Below are 22,734 nucleotides of genomic sequence, written 5' to 3' on the forward strand. Positions count from 1 at the left end.
TTGGTGAGTCAATTTGACAGCCACAATTAGCCAGCAGAGTGTGACTGTGAGATCAGAAACATTTGATTTGTGCTTTGTGTGTTATTTCTTCTACATATTATATAATGAATAAGAATTTTAAAATTGAATTTAGAAAACAAAAAATTTAATAACTACACTATACATTATTAATCATTAATTAAAGACCAAGTATGGTAATGTTTGTCTGTGATCGCAGGACAGTGAATTCTGAGACAGGAGACTGCCTGTAGGTTCAAGGCCAGTTTATCTAATTTGACTCCCAGCCATGGCTAAAAGCAAATTAAATTAAATGGAAATGAACATGGTACATAACTGTAAACAATCTAAAAACAGGTAATATAGCCCAGAGCTGGGAACTTGGGTGTTGGTCATTCATATTTGAGCACCAAATTTGAGCACTGGTTCTCTTTAGCCCAAACTGAAAACAACAAAGTATATTTTAAAAGTAACGCATAAGGAACTGGAGAGGTGGATAAGTTGTTAAGAATACTTATTGTCTCCCTGGCAATAGGCAAAGAGACACCTCTTTAGTGGTGTTGTTCTTATATCAGTCAGGGGTAAAGCAAATGACAGTCCTTTGTTCATCGTAACTGGATCCCTGACTTGGTGACCAAAGCTGTATTCTGCCTAGGACAGAGAAATTTAGGGACAAAAATGAAGCAGAGACTGAAGGAATGGCTTATCTAGTGACTGGCCCAATTTGGGATCCATCCGATGGGGAAGCACCAAATGCATACACTATTATTGATGCTATGTTTCAGTTGCAGATAGGAGCCCAGTGTGGTTGTCCTCTGAGAGGTTCTATCAGCAGTTTGACTGAGACAGATGCAGATACTTGGAGCCAACCATTGGAATGAAATCAGGGACCCCTATGGAAAAGTTAGGGGATGAGAGCTGAATGGGATGGCAACCTCATAGGATGACTAACAGTGTCAACTAAACCAGACCACTGGGGGCTCCCAGAGACTAAGCCACCAAAGAGCATAAACAGGGTGGTTTGAGACCCCTATCAGAGAACTGCCTTGTAACAGAGGACTGTCTTTTCTGGACTCAGTAAGAGATGATGTATCTAATCTTGTAGAGACTTGATGTCCTAGGAAAGGGAAATGTTGGGAGGAAGGGGTGGCAAGGGGAGCACCCTTTTAGAGGTGAAGGGGAGAGAGGATGGGGTGAAGAACTCTGGGAGAGAAACAGGGAAAGGGCAACATTAGTGATGTAAATAAATGAAATAATTAATTTTAAAAAATTAATTAAAAATCAAAGAAAAAATCCAATACGATCTAATCAAATCTTATCTAATCTAAGCAACACAGATCAGCAAGAGGAATACCAACAGAGACCTGTGGATGCCATGCCATTCACTGAGCTGCCTCCAGAGCAACTCATAGACAGGCCATAGACACCTGCTGGCACTAGGATGTCACACAGTGACCACCAGCCTTGAGTGTGCTACCTGTCTCTAGCGTGCCACCTAGAGCCAGGGTGAGGTCCCAGCCCAAGCTGCCACCGAGGATCCTGTCTGGGTATGTGTCTACACAACAGCAAGGGTCAGTGCTCATATTACCACTAGAGAACATGGGGACATTCCTGGTTGGGGCAGCTGTTTGAGACTACATGGATGTTCAGGGACTGCACAGAACTAGCCCCAAACAGCACTCTGGAGAGCTGGCCCTACCTTTCACACCACTTGAGAGAGTGGGCCTTGTACCTCAATCATGCAAAGCAGTGTAGCTGGCCCTGGTGGGAGGCTTGTGGGGAGTCAACTCCTAGGGCATGAGTGAGGGAGAGCTGGCCTTACCACTAGTCTGATATGATGTGGAGTGGGTTTAAGGGTGAGTTCCCTTGCCCCTCACCACCAGAGGTACTTGAGGGGGGAGGGGGGTGGGCGGGGCTGTCTCTGCATTTCACACAGATAAAACAGTAGAGATGACCAGTGACCGGGCATGGGTGAGGTGCCCTAGGGCATGAGCAAGGGATAGTTGGCCTTTCCATTCCTCTGCCATAAGGTAGACTAGTCTTGGAGGTATGAGTAGAGAAGGCCTATGTCCCTTCACCCCTGGCCATCTGAAGCAGTTGGGAGAACTGGCCTCAGCATATAAAAGCAAGAGAGTGGGCCACACACCTCACTTGGGTGACACAGTAGTCCTAACCCTGGTGGAAGGGGCACAGAAGTCATCCAGCCCTAAAGGCAAATGAACTGAAGAGCTGTCTCTACCACTAGTCTGCCATAAGGTGGTTGGGGTGATGTTCTTTTCTCCCTCATCTTTCACCATCTGCTATAGTCAGGAGAGCTGGCCCTGGGATCATGAGAGTGGATGAGTTAGACAGGCATCTCAAAGGCTGTGGCACTCAGAACAGGCCCTGTACACAGCCTGTAAAGCACAGTAGAACTAGCCCTGGTGGAGGGGGAACAGGGGAGCTGACCCCCAGGGAGAGAGTGGAGGAGAGTTTGCCAAGCCACTTGTCTGTCATTTGGTGGCATGGGTTCAATGGGTGTGATGAGTGACAGCTTTCCACTCTCTACTGTTGGTACCTGTGGTAGTTAGAAGAGTTGGCCCACAGGCATGAGAGCAGGAAAGCTAGCCCTGCCCCTTCACTGGGTGTAGCATTTTGGTGAGCAGGCACTGTATCTTGCCTGGACAACATGATGGGAGCTGGTCCTCGTGGTAAAGGCATTGATGGGCCAGCCCAACGGTGTAAGAGTGGGAGAATTGGTCCAGCTCCTCAAAGGCTGAAGTACTTGGGATAATGACTCTGTAAAGCACACTGAAACGAGATATGGAAGCATGGTTGTGGGTGAGATGACACATGGATATGAGAGCAGGAGAGCTGACCTGCCTCCTAAAGATGGCAGCATTAGGTGGCCTAGCTGGAGCAGAGCCAGGGAGCTCACCCTGGTGGAAGTAGGGATATGCAAGAGAACTGGCAGGCTCAGCTTCTCAGGTATGAAACAGGCCTAGATTCAGGGCCTTGGGTTGACCTACACCAGAATCTTCTCCATCACTGAATGACTGGAGCACATGAAGGGGCCAGTCCTGTAGATTCAAGGCTTCAAGATCACCATGACACAAAACAACAACCTGGAGGAGACCCAATGAGGATGCATTCTTTATGGTGTCCCATAAGCCAGAGATCTCAAACCAAATCAGTAAGTAATTGCAGTGATCACTTGCAAATTAAGATGTAAGGACAGAGGGAGATCATGTGGGACTCACTGACATACTACAGCTTCCATAGTGGAAAGTTTTCAATGTTTTGTTTCTGTTTGTGTGTTTTTTATTTGGAGGTAGGTAGCAAGAACAAAGGATGCATATGAGGGGACAAGGGAACAGGGAGATGAGCAGGGCTGTCATGGAAGCTCACAAAGAATCAATAAAAAGTGATTATTTTTTAATGCTTATGGTTCTTCCAGAAAACACAAAGTCAGTTTCTAGTGCCTACATGGGGGAGATTTACAACCATTTAATTCAAGCTCTAAGAAACATGACTCCCTATTATAGACTTCAAAGGCAACTGCATACACCTGCATGTAGACATGTTCACATATATACAATGAATAAAAATAAAATTAATCTTTTCTAAAAAGAATGATCAGAAGCTACCCAAATCCACTAGATTCTGCTTCTTAGAGATATAAAGAGCTCTTAGAAGCATTAGCTAGCTGATGAGATGGTTGATTGAGAAGAAATGATGAGAAGTTAAATACAACATGTTTTCAGGAACTTTTTCATAATGCAAGGTCAATCATCTCAAATATGAAGAGCCTTTTGAATGATTTTATTTTTTTTACACTCAGAGACTAAATAGTGAGTGGAATGTCAGCTGGTTCGTAGATACGCTATAAAAATGAATGCTTGAAAAGGATTGGAACTTTGAGTGTTAGACAGGATGATTACTTAAAAATCCAGTCTCGCAGATGACATTCAATAGTTGTGAGGAATGGACAAAGAAATAATATAGAAATACTGACAACATGACAAATTGACGTGTGTTTTAGAGAATGGCTATTACTAGAGAAACTATTTTTATCCAAAGCATTTGATCAATACCTGTATATTATTCTTCTGTCAAATATATAAGTAATTTTAAAACACTGACACCCATGTTTTCAGCAGAGAAGTAGATATAAATACCATCTTTTCTTCCTGCTGCTCAACTGCTTAAGGACTCATCTATATAAATGCTCTATATGCTTTGCTATAATTATTGTCTGCTTAGTGTAGTCTTTAATTACATGGGTGGGCTCACATCTGTCTTTCTTTTTGAAAGCATTGTGGTTTTTACATTCATTTATTTGTGTGCGGAGGGAGGTGCTCACACCTTGGCATGAATGAGGTCAGAGGACAATTTGTTTCTTGTGAGTTGATTCTTTCCTTCCACCATGTGGGGCCTGGGGAATCTGGCTTTGAAGCTTTATCCACTGAACTCTCTCACTAGCCCACATCTGCTTTTTAAAGGTGAATTCAAAAGTAAAATGCTGGCCACAGCACCCAGAGATGATCCTGTGCCATAGCACTCCATATCCAAACCCCACCAGGAGAAAGCTGGTCTCCCAGGAGTGCTGACAAGCCTGTGAGCACATGTAAGACCACCACTTTTGTTCCTAGGACCAGCCTGGAGCCCTCAGGACAGAGGAACTGAGTAGCAGCCTGGAACAGGATCCTTCCGGTTTCTGTCTGTATCAAGAGCAGATCCTGTGCCACAGCGCTCCATACCCAAACACAAGAGCAGGTCTCCCAGGAGTGCTGGCACACCTGTGAACACAGGTAAGACCAACACTTCTGTTCAAATTCCAAGACGAAGAGGGACCCTCCCAGAGTCATCAGGTCACAGGAACCAAGGAACAGCTAGAGACACAATCATTTTGGTTTCTGTCTTCACCCTGGAGTTGATCCTGTGCCACAGCTCTCCATACCCAAATTCCTCCCTAGAAAGAACTGGTCTCTCTGGAATACTGACACACAAGCTTGAAGGAGGGACAAGCCACAGTCAAAGATAACCAGATGGCAAGAGCCAAAGGCCAGAACATAAGTAACAGAAACCAAGGTTACTTGGCACCATCAAAACCCAGTTCTCCCACCACAAGGAGCCCTGGATACACCAACATACCAGAAAAGCAAGACTCTGATTTAAAGTCACATCTCATGATGATGATAGAGGACTTTAAAAAGGACATAAGTAACTCCCCTAAAGAAGTACAGGAAAACACAGGTAACCAGGTAGAAGCCCTTAAAATGGAAACACAAAAATCCATTAAAGTATTACAGGAAAACACAACAAAACAGGTAAAGGAATGGAACAAAACCATCCAGGATCTACAAATGGAAGTAGAAACAATAAAGAAATCACAAAGGGAGACAACACTGGAGATAGAAAACCTAGGAAAAAATCAGGAGTCAGAGATGCAAGCATCATGAAAAGAATACAAAAGATAGAAGAGAAAATCTCAGGTGTAGAAGATACCATAGAAAACACTGACACAACAGTCAAAGAAAGTGTAAAATGCAAAAAGCTCCTAACTCAAAACATCCAGAAAATCCAGGGCACAAGGAGAAGACCAAACCTAATGATATTAGGTATAGAAGAGAGTGAAGATTCTCAACTTAAAGGGCCAGTAAATATCTTCAACAAAACTATAGAAGAAAACTTCCCTAACCGAAGGAAAAAGATACCCATAAATATACAAGAGGCTTACAGAACTCCACATAGATTGGACCAGAAAAGAAATTCCTCTTGTCAAATAATAGTCAAAACACCAAATGCACAAAACAAAGAATATTAAAAATAGAAAGGGGAAAAGGTCAAATAACATATGAAGGCAGACCTAACAGAATTATACCAGACTTCTCACCAGAAACTATCAAAGCTAGAAGATCCTGGGCAGATGTCACACAGACCCTAAGAGAACACAAATGCCAGCCCAGGCTACTATACCAAAAAAACTTTTTAATTACCATAGATGGAGAAACCAAGATATTCCATGACAAAAACAAATCTACACAATATATTCCCACAAATACAGCCCTACAAAGGATAATAGACAGAAAATGCCAACATGAGGTGGGAAACTACACCCTAGAAAAAAAGCAGCAAACTCAAAAGAAGATACCTACACAAACAAAAATAAAATAGAAAATAACAGAAAGCAGCAATCACTATTCTTTAATATCTTTTAACATCAATGGACTCAATTTCCCAATAAAAGGACATACACTAACAGACCGGATATGTAAACAGGACCCAGCATTTTGCTGCATACAAGAACCACACCTCAGTGTCAAAGACAGACACAAACTCAAAGTAAAAGGATGGGAAAATTTTTTCCAAGCAAATGGTCCCAAGAAATAAGCTGAAGTATCCATTCTAATATTGAATAAAATCAACAAAATAGACTTTTAAGCAAAAGTTATCAAAAAGGATAAGGAAGTACACTTTGTACTCATCAAAGGAAAAATCTACCAAGAAAAACTCTCATTTCTGAACATCTATGCTCCAAATGCAAGGATACCCACATTCATAAAAGAAACTTTACTAAAGCTGAAATCACACATTGTACCTCACACAATAATAGTGGGAGACTTCAACACCCCACTGTCAATGGACAGATCATGGAAACAGAAACTAAACAGGGACACAGTGAAACTAACATAAGTTGTGAACCAAATGGATTTAACAGCTATCTATAGAATATGTTATCCTGAAACAAAAGGATATACCTTCTTCTCAGCACCTTATGGTACCTTCTCCAAAATTGACCATGTAATTGGTCACAAAACAGGCCTCAACAGATAAAAGAAGATTGAAATAATCCCATGCCTCCTATCAGATCACCATAGACTAAGGCTGGTCTTCAATAGCAAGAAAAACAACAGAAAGCCCACACACACATGGAAGCTGAACAACACCCTAGTTAATGATAACTTGATCAAGAAAGAAAGAAAGAAAGAAAGAAAGAAAGAAAGAAAGAAAGAAAGAAAGAAAGAAAGAAAGAGAGAAAGGAAAGAAAGAAAGAAAGAAAGAAAAAAAGGAAGGAAGGAAGAAAGAAAGAAAGAAAGAAAGAAAGAAAGAAAGAAAGAAAGAAAGAAAGAAAGAAAGAAAGAAAGAAAGAAAGAAAGAAAGAAAGGGAAACTTTTTAGAATTTAATGAAAATGAAGGCACAACATATCCAAATTTATGGGATACAATGAAAACAGTGCTAACAGAAAAACTCATAGCTTTGAGTGCCTCCCAAAAGGAACTGGAGAGAGCATACATTAGCAGCTTAATGACACTCCTGAAAACCCTAGAACAAAAAGAAGCATATATACCCAATAGTAGTAGAATGTAGGAAATAATCAAACTCAGGGCTGGAATCAACCAAGTAGAAACAAAAAGAACTACACAAAGAACCAACAAAATCAGGAGCTGATTCTTTGAGAAAAATCAACAAGATAGATAAACCCTTAGCCAGACTAACCAGAGAGCACAGAGACAGCACCTAAATTAACAAAATCAGAAATAAAAAGGAAGATATAACAATGGAACCTGAGCAAATTTAAAAAATCATCAGATCCTACTACAAAAGCCTATATTCAACAAAACTGGAAAATCTGTATGAAATGGACAATTTTCTAGATAGATACCAAATACCAAAGTTAAATCAGGATCAGATAAACCATCTAAACAGTCCCATAACCACTAAAGAAATAGTAGCACTCATGAAAAGTCTCAAAAAAAAAAAAAAAAAAAAAAAAAGCCCAGGACCAGACATGGTTAGTACAGAATTCTACCAGTCCTTCAGAGAAGACCTAATACCAATACTCTTCAAACTGTTCCCCAAAATAAAAACAAAAGAAACACTTCCCAATTCATTCTATGAAGCCACAGTTAAGCTATGTATTCTGCCTCAGAGATTGAATGGTTTCTGTCTAATCAGGAATTTTTCACAATTTCCTTTCATAGAGGAATTCATAAGAGATTTTTTTCTACTTCTATCATGTTTAATGTTCCAAATAGATTTTAAAGACTGCTTGAGTGCATAGTAGTTTTAGCTTCAGAAGATATCATGTATATTTAAGAGGCATTTAACAACTGTAAATTATTTTGATGACTTAACAAAGTCAATACTGAGTTGTATATTTTAAAATAAATTTTATTAGTTTAATTAAAAAAGTAAAATGCTGAAAATCTCCATTTATAACGTTCCCAGACTTTTTCCATTGTTTCCACTGTGTCTGTGATTTATTTTCCTGTTACACTAAATATGTTACCACACTCAACAGACCATGACTTCCCCTCCTCCTGGATTTCACAGCACACGACTCAGTGGGAATGATCTCTGGCTCCTGACACTCATTTGCTCCGTTGGGTTAGGACACAGCACCCAAATTCTCTGACTTTCATGTAGCAGGTTGGGTAATATGACTCATTATCATGGACTAAGATCATGACTAAGGCAACTGGGAAGGAAACCTCATTCTTGCTTGATATATGCACTTGTGTATTATAATTAATTGTTGGCTGAAATGCTTTAGGGTGTTGGTTGAATTTGCTAACAGTCTTTTTTTTCCCCTCTGGAAAGGTGGTTCTTTCAGGAGTATTTCCCATTTTAGTTAAGAGAATGGAGAATTTCTTCCTTTTCTCTCTCTCTGTCTCTCTCTGTCTCTGTCTCTGTCTCTCTCTCTCTTTCTCTCTCTCTCTGAGTCATAGGATCAGGAAATCAAACTCTGTCACCACATGATTTTGATTCACATAGTTCTATGCTTCCCTCCTTCCTTCTCTCCTTGCTACCTTCCCTTGTGTCTTTAGTTTCTTCTTTTCTTCCTTTCCTATTATCAGTTTATCTGCCTACCTACAATATATCTATCTACTCTGAAGAGGAGAAAACCTTTCTTTACCTTCTGAGAATGAATTAGTTGATTGAGTCTATGGGGAAAAAAAAAGGATAGGCACAAAAATCAAGAAAAAGCTAATGCTTTATGAATAGGCATCACACTGATCAAATAAGGCACATGTGGTCTAGAATCTCATGTGAACTTTAGATGGGAGTATGTGAGGTCACATTTTCATAATTCCTTTCTGTTTATCACTAGATTTCTCTGATCACTTTTTCAATCTAAATTATCTATGATCTTTATTACTTATACATCAAGGTTCAGAATCACAAAAAGTAAGTCACGGAAGAATGGCTAACGCTTGAAATTTAGGGAAGGATTTTTTTTTCCCTTTGAGGCTGTCATTTATCACCAAACCAAAAATCTTTTTCCCAAGGCTGTGTGTGTAGATTCTGTTTGACCCACCAGCCAGCTGAATAAGATATATAACATTCATTATTTTTGTGATGTGGGTGTCAAATTATGTGCCTGTTAGTAGAAGTTACAATTTCATGGTTGTCAAGTGAGATGTGATTTCAATTGGACATAAATAATTGCTTTTATGTGTTACTAAGGAAGAAAACAAAATTGGAAAACATCTGCAGATTTAATGTGCTTGACCAACTTACAAAGATCCTATAATATTTTCTGATGTCCTTAAAAATATTTGGAATGAGAAATAGGATCAACACAGGGATGGAACAACAAATGGCAATGGTGAATATGATCAAAATACATTATATGCATCTGTGAAATTGTCATGATTCAACCTTTTATCGTGCATATTAGTTACTTTTCTGTGATAAAGCACTCAGATCCAAGGCAAATGGGCAGGAGGGTTTATTTGACTTATATTTCTATGTTGTAATTCATCATTAAGGAAAGTCAGGGCATGAATTCAAATGCAGAAACTGGAGTGAAGTTGCTTACCGGGTCACTTGTGGGTTCATGCTTCGCTATCTTTCTTATACAACCCAAGACTACCTTCCTAGGGAATAATGTCACCTAGTGGACTGCACCCTTCTATAACAATCATCAAGGCAGCGCCTCACAGATATAGGTACAGGCCAATCTGATTGAGTCAATACCTCTTAGATAGTCATGTCAAGTTGTCAATCAAGGTTAATCAGGGTATTATGCATGCATTAATACATGTTACTAAAAACATTTTAAAGACTATCTTTAAAATATAGGATTTAATTATTTCTACTTCTGGACTTCTCTTTCTTCAAATTGAGGAACCTGCTTGAGATCCCTCAGGACATTTACTGACATATTCTCAGAATGTACTTCCCTTTGAGGTAATAGCTCGGGGAAACAATGGCAGAAGATGTCACATGCAGAGGTTCCTGAATTTGAAAACAGAAGCATGGGGCGACTTTGACATCTCCAATTACCTTATGAAAATGATTACTGATGAACAAAACCTAATAGTTTACACCTGGGGTTCACTCATCAAGCATTTCCAGAGAAGTAATTTCTTAGCCATTTCCACCAGCAGCAGCAGGACATTAGCTGAAAACTGAGGGACAATCTCACAACAAATATGTCATAATGGTCCTGTTAGACAAAATTTCTAAATGGCTTCATTTACACATCTGCTACAGACAGCAGGATGCTCCTTCTACTGATGTGCAAATATCTAGCTATTCTTCCACATCCAGAGCAGTGGTAATTTGTTAGTTTTGGTCATTGTGTAGTTTGATTCCAGATTAAGCAAAAAAATACAGCATTATCCCAATTCTCTGTAATTTGGGGAAAAACAAAACAGATGTATTTTAGCATTAGGAAAGAGGACCAAAAAAGGAGCTTTTGCAACTGAAAGGTAATGCAAGGGGGCACATGGGTGGTGAGTGGGATTCCATAGGAATGGAAGACGCAGGGCTGCAAAAATGGCTCAACTGTTAAGAGCATGTGCTGCTACTTCAGAAGACTTAACCCAGAGTCCAAGTACCCATGTCAGGGGGCTCAGAAGCCTGTAACTGCAGCGACAGGGGATCCAGTGTCCTTTTCTGGTCACTGGAGGCACCTCAACACACAAGAACACTCCATCATCCCTCACACCTACACACATAAGATATTTTTTTCCTTAGAAAAATAATGACATTGGAGGTAAACCTAACTTTCCTTTGTAAATATGTACCCATCCAATTGACTCAATATATTATTTGCTTGGATTATTTCAAAACATATTACATATCAGATGGAATTATACAAGCAAGTCCGTAAAGTATTAGGTATTCCTTGATTTATGAAATGTAATGTAAAGATTGCTATAGTTTTTTAAACTGATAGTTTTATTGTATGTGTGTACTGGATACATACATATACACCGTAACTGATGTGTGATATGTTCTCAGTATACTCCTTGAATCTACAGCAGAATCTTTTCACACTCTGTTCTGTTTATTATTATAATTGGCCTTTGGAGAAGTTTCTATTGCCATTCTTTTTTATTTTTTTTCCATTCATATGCATTAAAAAAAAACCTGGATGAGATGAAGAGTGTGACTCAAGGTTATTTACCTAGTAAAGGGCAAGGTAGTCCTTGATTGTAATGTGGGCTCCAGCCTCAGAAGTCTGATCTTTTCAACATGCTTCACCTTCTCTCTCAAGTGGTAAGGATGGCTTGACCTGTAACACACTGATGTATGTGACCAAAATCCATGCACAGCAGCCTCACTGGTCTTCTGTAGAATCAGTGTGTGATACAACTTCCAGGTATCCTTAACTGCCTTATTTCATAGTGACTGCCTCAAAAATAAAAAAGTTTAAGTTGTCTATTTACATGTGTGATATGGGTGCTGGGATCTAAACTCAAGTTCTCTGAAAGAGCAGCAAATGCTTTTAACCAGTGAGCCATCTCTTTGGTCTCTGATTCATGTGTGAGACAGACTCTCAGGATTGTTTTGACTTCCTCTCCACCAAGTGCTGTCCCTTGAGATTTTGATCTTCAGCATCCTGATTGGTGTGAGGTGGAATCTCAGGGTAGTTTTGATTTGCATTTCCCTGATGACTAAGGGTGCTGAGCACTTAAGTATTTCTTGACTATTAAGATTCCTCCATTGAGAATTTTCTGTTTAGCTCTGTACTCCATTTCTAATTGGGTTACTTGGTTTGTTGTCATCTAATTTCTTGAGTTCTTTATATATTTCGGATATCAGCCCTCTGTTCTATGTATGGTTAGAGTTTTCCCCATCTGTAGGCTTCCATTTTGTCCTATTGATAGCATCCTTTGTCTTACAGAAGCTTTTCAGGTTCACGGGGTCCCATTTATCAATTATTTATCTTAGAGCCTGAAACACTGGTGTTCTGTTCAGGAAATTATCTCCTGTACCAATGCATTCAAGTCTATTTCCCACTTTCTCTTCTACTAGATTTAGTGTAAACGATTTTATGTTGAGGTCTTTGATCCATTTGGACTGGAGTTTTGTCCAGCCAGAGTGAGTTCTGATTTGAAACCTTTCTCTATTTCATGTTCCCTTTCTCTTTCATCTGGTGTGTCTCTTTCTCACAAAGCACTCCACTCTGGATTTATTTAATAGCATAGAGATTTACAAAGGATTAAATCTCCCCAAGTGAACTCAACTGATCAGATAACGAATGTAATTTTTTATCAACCAATTACCATATAGGGTGGCTTTCAAACTTTATGGTAGATCTTAGGAAGTTGTTTTCAACTCCTGTGTTTACTTCTTTCAGCAAAATTACACATGCTACTCATGGCTCAGGGAAATCTGTGGAAGAGGAGGAAAAAGATTGCTAAGAGCTAGAGGAGATTTAGAATACCAAGGAAACAAGGCCTTCTAGACATAACAGGACTGATGCCAGTATGAACTCACAGAGACTATGGCAGCATGCACAGGCCTTGCATAGGTCCAAGTCAGATGGGGTCTCAGTGCTAAGAGATGAAGTTGACATGAGCCCCCATCCCTAACCCAGATGCTATCCCCAGTTGATAAGAGCTCTCAGTGAAAAGTGTTGTTTTCTCCAATGGAGTCTTATATATACAAACCTCACTTAAGGACAGACTCCACGCCCAGGAGTAGATTGCCACCCAAAATGAACTGCACGGTATTTGTGAAGGGTTTTTGTTTTTGTTTATTTGTGTGTGTGGCAGGGGGGAGGGGGTAGATTTTGTTGGTGGTGGTGGTGGTAGTTTCAGTTTTGCTTTGACTCATGCTGCATTGCTGGAACTTTTTTTTTAATTACCCTACATGTAATTTGGATATGTATTATGGTTTCTGATTTTGTGTTTTATGGTATCTGTATGTGCAAATGTGTATCTACATTTTTCTTGTTTTTGTTTTTTTTTGGGGGGGGGAGAGTGTTGTCTCTTTTATTACTGTGATTTCTTGGGTTTTGTTCTATTCTAGTTTGTTTCTATTTTATTTAATTTTTTCCCATTTTTCTAAAGAAAGAAAAGGTGGGATTTTGAGTATAAGGGAAGTGAGGAGGATATAGGAGGAGTTTGAAGAGGGGAACCATGGTCAGAATATATTGTATAAAAAAATCTATTTTCTGTAACTTATTTCTGCATTATTCTGGGTCAGGGACATGGAGAAATGAATAACATAAGGTTGCAGCTATGTATTAACTTAGCCTATAAAAGTTAATTATAAGAGAAAACAACACAATTAATGTTAGTTGTAGTGTTCTCTTGAAGGCAGGTTAAAAACCAATTTGAGTATACAGCAAGCTAGCAGTATCAAGTGACCTCAAGCTGTATTCTTAACTATGGCTGTGAGGTCCAGCAAAGTTCCAGGCACCCAGAAAGTAAGTGATATTTTTTATAATATTGTGTCACCACACAGAATTCTCTTCTGACCCAGCACTGTGATTTGGCATCTGACAGGTTTATTTTATGCTGGATTTTGAACAGTTTGACAGAATCTGTGTCTTTCTTGAAAACCTCAGTGGGTAGCCAGAATTTTGATGATATAGCTGAAGCTTGTGTCTGGAGGAGCACGGTAGCATCTAACCTAAATCTAGATGTCTCTCAGAGTGTCTGCAGTGGAGTCTACACGTGGGACAAAGACATGAATGAATTCTGGCAAGGGGTCCAGAAAGGAAGCAGGATACCTGGCCTTCTGGAAGCCTAGGTGGAATTGTATAGTAGTCCAAAAAATTATTAATTCTCATGAAGGGAGGCTACTGACTTCCAACTCAACCAATAACGTTTCTCCTGCTGCCCAACATTCATCAAAACAGTCTTCTGGCTGATGGGTATGCAGTTTTTGAAAATTCTGTGTGTTGAAGGGTATGAAAGATTATTTTGTAATACGCCCTTATATGGAAACAGAAAAGAAGCTTGTGGAGATAGTTCAGCTGTCATGGTGTGTACTGGCTGGCTTTATGTGTCAACTTGACACAGCTGGAGTTATCACAGAGAAAGGAGCTTCAGTTGGTGAAGTGCCTCCATGAGATCCAGCTGTGGGGTATTTTCTCAGTGATCAAGGGGGAAAGGCCCCTTGTGGGTGGGACCATCTCTGGCCTGGCAGTCTTGGGTTCTATAAGAGAGCAAGCTGAGCAAGCCAGTAGAAGCAAACCAGTAATGAACATCCCTCCATGGCCTCGGCATCAGCTCCTGCTTTTCTGACCTGCTTGAGTTACAGTCCTGACTTCCCTTGGGGATGAACAGTAGTATGGAAGTGTAAGCTGAATAAACCCTTTTCTCCCCAACTTGCTTCTTGGTCATGATGTTTGTGCAGGAATAGAAACCCTAATTAAGACATGGTGGTTGCGTTGCAAGCATGAGGACCTGGACTTATCTTCAGAATCTACATTACAAATGCCAGGAGGGATGCTGAGTGCGTGGAATGCTGGGTCGGGGGCACAGAGGTGCATGGACCTTACGGGTGCTGGTCAGCAAGCTTACCAGAATCAGTGAGCTCCAGGCCAAGTCAGAGACCCCATTTTATAAAATAAAAAACTCAAAAAGTGCTATCACTTATAGGTATCCTCTGGCTTCCACACATGTGAACAGGCAGCCACATAAACTCCCATGCATTTGCAAGTGCATATGCACAAAGAAAAGAATTAGAAGAGAGGAACTCTCAGAGATGCAGTCTTTCTCAGTTCTAAACATATAGGTTGATCTAACATATTTGCCTCTTTCTAAGCTGAATTGCTAATTTTTCTTTTGGGTGGGAGTTTAGTTTAATCACAAAGCATAGAAATTCTGATACGTAGTAGAGATGTATAACATAGTTAATTTTCTGCTTAAGAAACATGAAGTAATAATTGAAATGATTAAGCATGGGTGAGAAAAATAAGTTATTAATGAATGGTACAGAGATTAATAGCTTGCTACAGAATAAATATTACACTGAATAGTTTAAAATGACTTTTCAACAAAATTAAAGACCTAAATGGAATACCAGACCATTAAAATACAACCAGAAGGAAAGATTTTTTTTTTTTTTTTTTTGTGAAGAAAGATTTCAAAGAGTTTCTGTGCACTCCAATGTAATAAAAAACCAGAAGGGAAAATATAATAGACTCAGGTAAAAAGAAAAACTTAAAGATTAAAATTTTCTATAACCAGTTAGTCATGGATTACAAAGCAAATGTCATATTCAAGACATACACATAAGATCCGAGATTAATAGGACCTTTAATAAAAGATTAAAAGCTATAATTTACAAAGAACCTCTAAAAGTTAGTAAGTAAAACTGAAATCCTAACAGTGACCAATGGCATGCATCTGTAAATTAATACATAAATCAGGTACCCTAAGAGGATTGTGGTTTTCAAACACAAATGTTAAAGAGCTGTGTTTTAAAAGCATAAATCATGTTTTAAATTTTTAATTACTGGAATAATCAGAAAGAAACTTTTAAATAAACTTGTATTGTAAACTACTAAGTTAAAGGAGAAAAAAAGAGATGTCACCTGATACCCAATTGTGCTAAGGCTCCGTTGCATGGTTTGGCTAGCTTTCTGCTGTGAGAGTGCACAGTGCACAAGGCACATATGTACCAGTTAGAAACTAAATTGGCCATAGCATAAACTAAGGTACTAATGACTTAATTTAGGTGGTGGTGCATGTTTTCCTAACATAATGAGAGATCTGAAGATAGAAGAGTTCCCAGGTTGTAGAGAGCTCACATCAGTCAGTCATCAAATCCACCCACATAGCACATACATAAACACCACACCACGTGCATAAAACATGTACACCTTATATAACACCCATTATATAACACCATTTACGTCCACACCATACATGGATGATAAATACAGTACACATAGAGATATACACAAATATACATCATACTTTTCTTAGGTTACTAGCACTCTGATAAAACACCATAACCAAAAGAACTCTGCTTTTGGGATGAAAGGATTTATTTTGCTCACCATTACTTATAACAGTTTATCATTAACAGTAGTGAGAGCAGGAACATAAATAGGGCAGTAACCTATACTTAGAAGCTAAAGCAGAGTCCGTGGAGGGGTGCTTCTTATTGGCTTGTTCCCCATGGCTTGCTTAGCTTGTTTTCTTATAGTACCCAGGACCACCAATCCAGGAGTGGTTTCATTCTCAGTGGGCTCTCATTTGAGGCTCCCTCCTTTCTGATGACTTCAATCTGTGTCAAATTGACATAAAATTAGCCAGCATAATTCTTCCCCCCACACAGACATACATATGCACTATACACTCAACATGCATCGCATCACATACACACTCTCACACACACAGGCATAAGTACACACCATACACATCACACCACATACATTTCCCCTCACACACACACCCATAAACACACACACACGCGCACACTCACACACACACACACACACGTATTGCTGGATATATTACAGAAAGATAAGTTGATTTGAATAAGCAATCATCTTTTTACTCAAAATTCCCATGTTCTTTACTTTCAGGATTTCTGTTTTCACTTATAAGAAGTAATCGTAGAAAATGTTCAGTCAACTGTGGCAATCTGACTTTAGTCTCAGCTCCTGTGGAGGCTGAACTAGGAGGAGCCCTTGAGGCCAGGATTTTAAAGCTAGCCTTGGAAATACCCTTAGAAGAAAGCCTTAAAATTTTAAATAGACAAGCAAAACATCTATTTACCACAGGGTTTCTCTGTATAGCCCTGGATGTCCTGGACTTCACTGTGTAGACCAGGCTGGCCTCAAACTCAGAAATTCGCCTGCCTCTACCTCCCGAGTGCTGGGATTAAAGGCGTGTGCCACCACGCCTGGCTGAGAGACGTATTTTTAAGAATATATTTGTTAAAATAGTACTTACAACCATAGAAAGCTAGAAAAAGAGTAACTAATCAAATAATAAAATAAAGGGCCAGAGATGGCTTAGTAGTTAAATTACACTGCTCTTTCAAGTTCAGTTCCCAGAACTCACATCAGGTAGCTCACAAATACCTGTAACTCCAGATCCAGGAGAACCAACGCCCTTTTGTGGCCTCTGTAGGTACTGCGCTCCCCTTCCCTACCTCTCTCTCTCTCTGTGTGTGTGTGTGTGTGTGTGTACATGTATATAGGTATACAAATATGTATGTATGTATGTGAGAGAGAGAGAGAGCACAGCACCTGTGAGTATGCACATGCATGAACACACATTTAAAAATAAATCTTCTTTTCTAAATCTTGTTTTGCAAAGCTCACAGTTTTCACCTTTGCCATAAGACCTCATAAATATCTGAACTGTAGACATTCAAAGTCACATGAAATGATGCTTCTCCCTCCTCTTCTTGGTTTGGTGGTGCTGCAGAAACCTATTTATTAGCAATATTCCACAAGTAGCTCCACAGAAACTATTCTCTTTGCCAGGTGATGTCTGATCCTCTATTAGCTAAGCAATGATCTCCTGAACCTTAGATGGACTTCTTCAAAGACCTTCTATCTGTGAGCTTTCACAGACTGGCCAGTGCTAAGTCCTCTTTAGACTGATGAGCATATTATAAGACACATTGCATATTAGCAGTCAATATTTCTATTCATTTTACTCTTCCCCCCCCATTCACCCCTAACTTATTAAGAAATATTGTTGGACCAGTCAGATGGATCAAAGAGAAAATCTCTTGCTACTCAAGCCTAACAAAGTGAGTTCTATGCCCCAAAGCCACATGAGGATGAAGCATAGTCAACAAAGTTGTCTTCTGATCTCCACACATGCACTGTGCCATGCAAGCCAACACACACACACACACACACACACACACACACACACACACACACACACACAGAGAGAGAGAGAGAGAGAGAGAGAGAGAGAGAGAGCACTTAAATCTTTTAAAAGGAAATATCAGAATGGCTTATTTTTCCCATATTGTTTTTTGCCAGGCAGTGGTGGCACACGCCTTTAATCCCAGCACTCGGGAGACAGAGGCAGGCAGATTTCTGAGTTCTGGTCTACAGAGTGAGTTCCAGGACAGCTAGAGCTATACAGAGAAACCCTGTCTCAAAAAAATAATAAAATAAAATAAATTTTCAAATATTTCATCGGATAAAGTTAGCAGTAAAATTACACATAATTTTATGGAAAAAAACACTCACCTTTTCATTTACAGATATTGGCAGATGGTCACTTCCCATAAAATAGAAATATTGATTTGTGAGCTTGTGGTAACATTTATTTATTAAGTTTTCTTACTTAATATTTTTCTAATATGATGAAAATATTGTCTTGATGACAAAAATATATTTCTAATAAAAATTAGTTCATATTAAGTACTAACTTAGGATGGGTACCTGTATCTTGTCCCTTCTGTCTTAGTGACAATTGGTTATTCTTTCCTTTGTTACATGGTATCTTCTGCCCTCCTAATTATGTGACAGAATATGTCTTATTTAAGGTCAAATGGCATTCATGCATCTTATTTACTTGTGATAGAATAGATATAATTTTTCAAAGACCCATGAATTTAAACATTCCTTAAAGCAAAATTATGCTTTATTGTTTATGAAACTAAATATCTATTAATTAGAAAATCACTGAAAGCAATTTTCAGTGAAAATACAGGGGAAAGTGCAATTAAATATATAAATGAGTTCTTTCAAAAGCACTCACTGGTGTGAAATCCATAGTGCTATAGTCAGGAGAAAATATACTTTATTGACTTTTTTTTCAAAAGGTCATATTGATAGACAAGCCCTTAGGTTTCACAGGTTTATAATCTTCTGACAAATCAACAATATCCTAATTGTTTTAAAATAAATGACATGTGTGTGACTTATGGAAATGTCTTCTTGCCAGGATTCCCCTGTGCTGTAGGGCAGTGTATGTATACCAGGTTCTTTAGATGTTATTACTTGGTTAGTAGTGAGCTCCAGTTCGTGGGTGGGTTGGTACACACTGCATGTGTAAAATGTATCATTAAAGATTTTATTATATCTGTCTATGTCTATCCTATGTATTTATTGTAATGTACACAGAGAGCAAGGAACACATGAGGAGGTCAGGCAAGGCCTTGTAGGCCCTGAGTCTCTTCTCTGCTTCTCCTATGTGGGTTTTGAGTATGGAACTCAGGTAGTTAACTAAGGGCCTTTTATCAGGAGCCATCTCACTTGCCCTGGCAGTGCCATATCATTTTATCAAAGGGCTTGAATATCTGTAGATTCTGGCATCCAGACTGGTACTGAAGTCAATCTCCCATAGACACTGAAGGACAATAGCATACATATAGAATATTCCTAGTAGATCTTTTCCAGATAATGTGGAAACCTATTTGGGTATTTTCGTTTTTTTTTTTTTAAACAAAAACTTTTATATCAGGAAATAACATCTCAAAGACATATTAATTCTTAAATATAGTAAGCAGGAGCCATGTAGTCTATATTGAGTAAGCTCATATTTCTTTCAGTCAATGCACATGTATAATTTATTCAACTGTCTAAATGTTCCTGAAAATTTTGAGGCACTTGCTAAATTAGACCTAAATGGATGTAGGGCAGTTTTTTCTTTGGCTCCCCATAAGCATTGGCACGGAAAGAAGAAAACCTATATGATCACAAAACACTTTATCTGGAGTTCCTCTAATGGAAGCTTATGGTGAAAGCTCTGGTTGTTTGCTGTACTGCTATGCAGGTTCTGTAGCCTGCAGGCCAACTGTTCACTAGCCTTTCTGAACCCTCCACAGATTGATTGGCGGCCTGGAACTTGATCTTTCTACATGTAACTGTGCCCCAGGAGGCTCCACTGATGTCCAAGAGAGAGCCCTGCAGCCATGACCTTGTCTTCTTGTGGCAAAGAGTTAGGTATGCTTGAAGCAAGCAGTCAGGATTGAATCCTGACTGCTTGTTGATACCTCAGTTGAAGGCATCCTGGTCCCTAGAATAACCATACAGGTGTCAGTCAACCTTATTCTGATTAGCAGCCCCTGGCTACTGTCTGCAGCCACTGTCCCTTTGCAAAGCCCTTCCAATCCCCAAACAAACAGGGCAACATCAGCCCATCCTTGGGACTCCTCTGGTTAGGCAGCTATGGCGACTATTGATAGGATCTAAATCATGGCACCTTTGTCTTGCTCTCCAGTCTCTCTCTCTTCCTTCCCCTGCTGTTCAATGAATGTCACTGGACACAGATGTTCTGAATAAAGATCATTTGCTCTGTGATACAGATTTATGGTCCCTAAGAAGTATGTGTTAGCAAATTCTTGAAGCTAGGTGTGGCTGTGCAGATGTGTAATCCCAGCATTCATGCTGCTGAAGTAGTAAGGTCCTAAGTCTGGAGCCAGTCTGAGCTGCATAGTGAGGCTATGTCTCAGGAAACAAAAAAAGGTGAGAGAAAAGGGGTAAGGGAGAGTATGGAAAAGTCACCTGCTAGGTAAAAACATCTGAGGGAAAATAATAACTTAATTAAAATATGGCTTGGATTCTATTTATATGACTCCATTTGTGAAATTTTGGAAAAATGAGAAAATATCTTTTCTTCCTTTCTTCCTCCCTTTCTTCCTCCCTTTCTTCCTCCCTTTCTTCCTCCCTCCCTCCCTCCCTCCCTCCCTCCCTCCCTCCCTCCCTCCCTCCCTCCCTTCCTTCCTTCCTTCCTTCCTTCTTTCCTTCCTTCCTTCCTTCCTTCCTTCCTTCCTTCCTTCCTTCCTTCCTTCCTTCCTTCCTTCCTTCCTTCCTTAACATTGGCTCAGAAGAGACTGTGGCAAGCTTTTGGAGATCATGTGAGAATGAGAACATAGAAAGGAGTTATTTCTATATTCTCAACAACTTGCATTGCAAACAGCCCAGTGTCCTCTCAGCTGGCTCCATGTCTGGGTCCTTCAGGACACCTTCAGTGTGATGGTTGTGCTGAGAACAGGAGTTGCCTAAGTTGTGTCTGCTTCTGTAGTGACTTTGATTACTGAGCTAGAGCTGGTGTGTAAATCCTGACACCCTCTGAATTGTGACAGTTCTTGAAATACTCAGAGGTATTGTTCCAGAAGCCTCCTCACCTCGATAATGATTTATTGACTTTTATGACTCACATCTAAACAGCATTTTCTTTAAGGAAAAAATATATATCTGGATCGTGAGACTGCCAAATCAATTTTAAAAAATACTTCCAGTGGCCTTTGCTCTTTGTCTTTATGACCATCAGCTTGCATCATTATACTTCTTTATTTAATATGATTGTTGTATATGTGTGTGTGTGTGTGTGTGTGTGTGTGTGAGATCATATGCATGCCACAGACCACATGCTATTGTCTGAGAACAACATTCAGAAGTCACGAGTTTGTTCTCCCATTTCATATGGGTTCCAGGGATCCAATCCAGATCATTAGGTTTGGTGGCAAGCTCTTTACCCACTGAGTCAGGTCATCAACCCTTATTTATGCTTTTTAAAAACATTATTAATCACACATGTGGAAGACCATATGAGGTCAACACATTTTATTTGTTCCTATAATTAAAACCTCTCCATATCTTAACTATATGAAGAAAGCAAGATCATCTGTTTGCCTGCTGAAACATAGTAAGTACACTCCCCAAACCTTGTGTATTGCCTAACTCATGGGGACCATGTGCAAATAAGACATATACATGAATACCTCCTTAGATAGTACAGTTGGTGAAAAGAAAGAAGTTTGGTGAAGTTCTATTTTTTTCTGGAGAAAAATACTGTCAAAGCATTTTTTTTGAAATCACATTGTATTTCTCCCTTCTTTCTCTCTCCAAACCCTCCCATATAGCCCTTCTCACTTCCCTGGCCTGTGTTTTCATTAACTTATTTCATATATATATATATATCTGTCTATCATTCTTCAATCTATCTATCATCTATCTATCTATCTATCTATCTATCTATCTATCTATCTATCTATCTATCTCCAAATATCAAATATAACCAACCTACTGAATCCATATAACATTACTAGTATGTATGTTTTCAGGGCTTATTGCTTAGCACTGCCAAGGACTCGCTTCAGCTTGGAAAGGAGTTCTGAGAAAATGGGTGTTTGGGAGCTGTGAAAACAAATGGCAATGGCGTGAAGTCAAATCGTGGTTCCAAGCTGGCAGCCTATGTGCTGCTGAGCTCTGTGTTCTGTTCTGCTCTAGACAGCCTTTTCTTGCTATTCTAAATCTCTTATGTTTACACAGCTACTTTTCTGCTTGAGATAGTTCTCTCTCGTAGTAAAAATTCTAAAATCTCTCTAGATAGCTCATGGGTTTTCTGATAAAAAACAAAACAAAACAAAACAAAATGGTATAAAAAAGTCTTGGGTCTTTCAACCAAGTCAGAGATCCTTTTAGAAAAAATTCTAAATGTAATTTTTCTCTCTTCAGAACAAAGCAATTCTAAAAGAGCTGTGTTTGTTCTTCAGACAGCCTTCTCTGGATGGCTTCTAGTAAACATTCTAAAAGGGCAGTGCTAGCTAAGTAATTCTTGGGCTTTATGACC

The 22,734-nt window shown here is 39.3% G+C and overlaps 1 non-coding gene across 1 annotated transcript; it reads left to right on the plus strand.

The window, feature by feature from the left end:
- Window positions 1-517: 517 nt before the first annotated feature.
- Window positions 518-661, plus strand: LOC115032447 (small nucleolar RNA SNORA48). Its single transcript, XR_003838124.1, has one exon. It is a non-coding gene; the product is annotated as a small nucleolar RNA SNORA48 (small nucleolar RNA).
- The last annotated feature ends 22,073 nt before the right edge of the window (window positions 662-22,734 follow it).

The sequence above is a fragment of the Mus caroli genome, unplaced genomic scaffold, assembly GCF_978045245.1.
Source record: "Mus caroli unplaced genomic scaffold, Mus_caroli_1 scaffold_1, whole genome shotgun sequence".
NCBI lineage: Eukaryota > Metazoa > Chordata > Mammalia > Rodentia > Muridae > Mus > Mus caroli.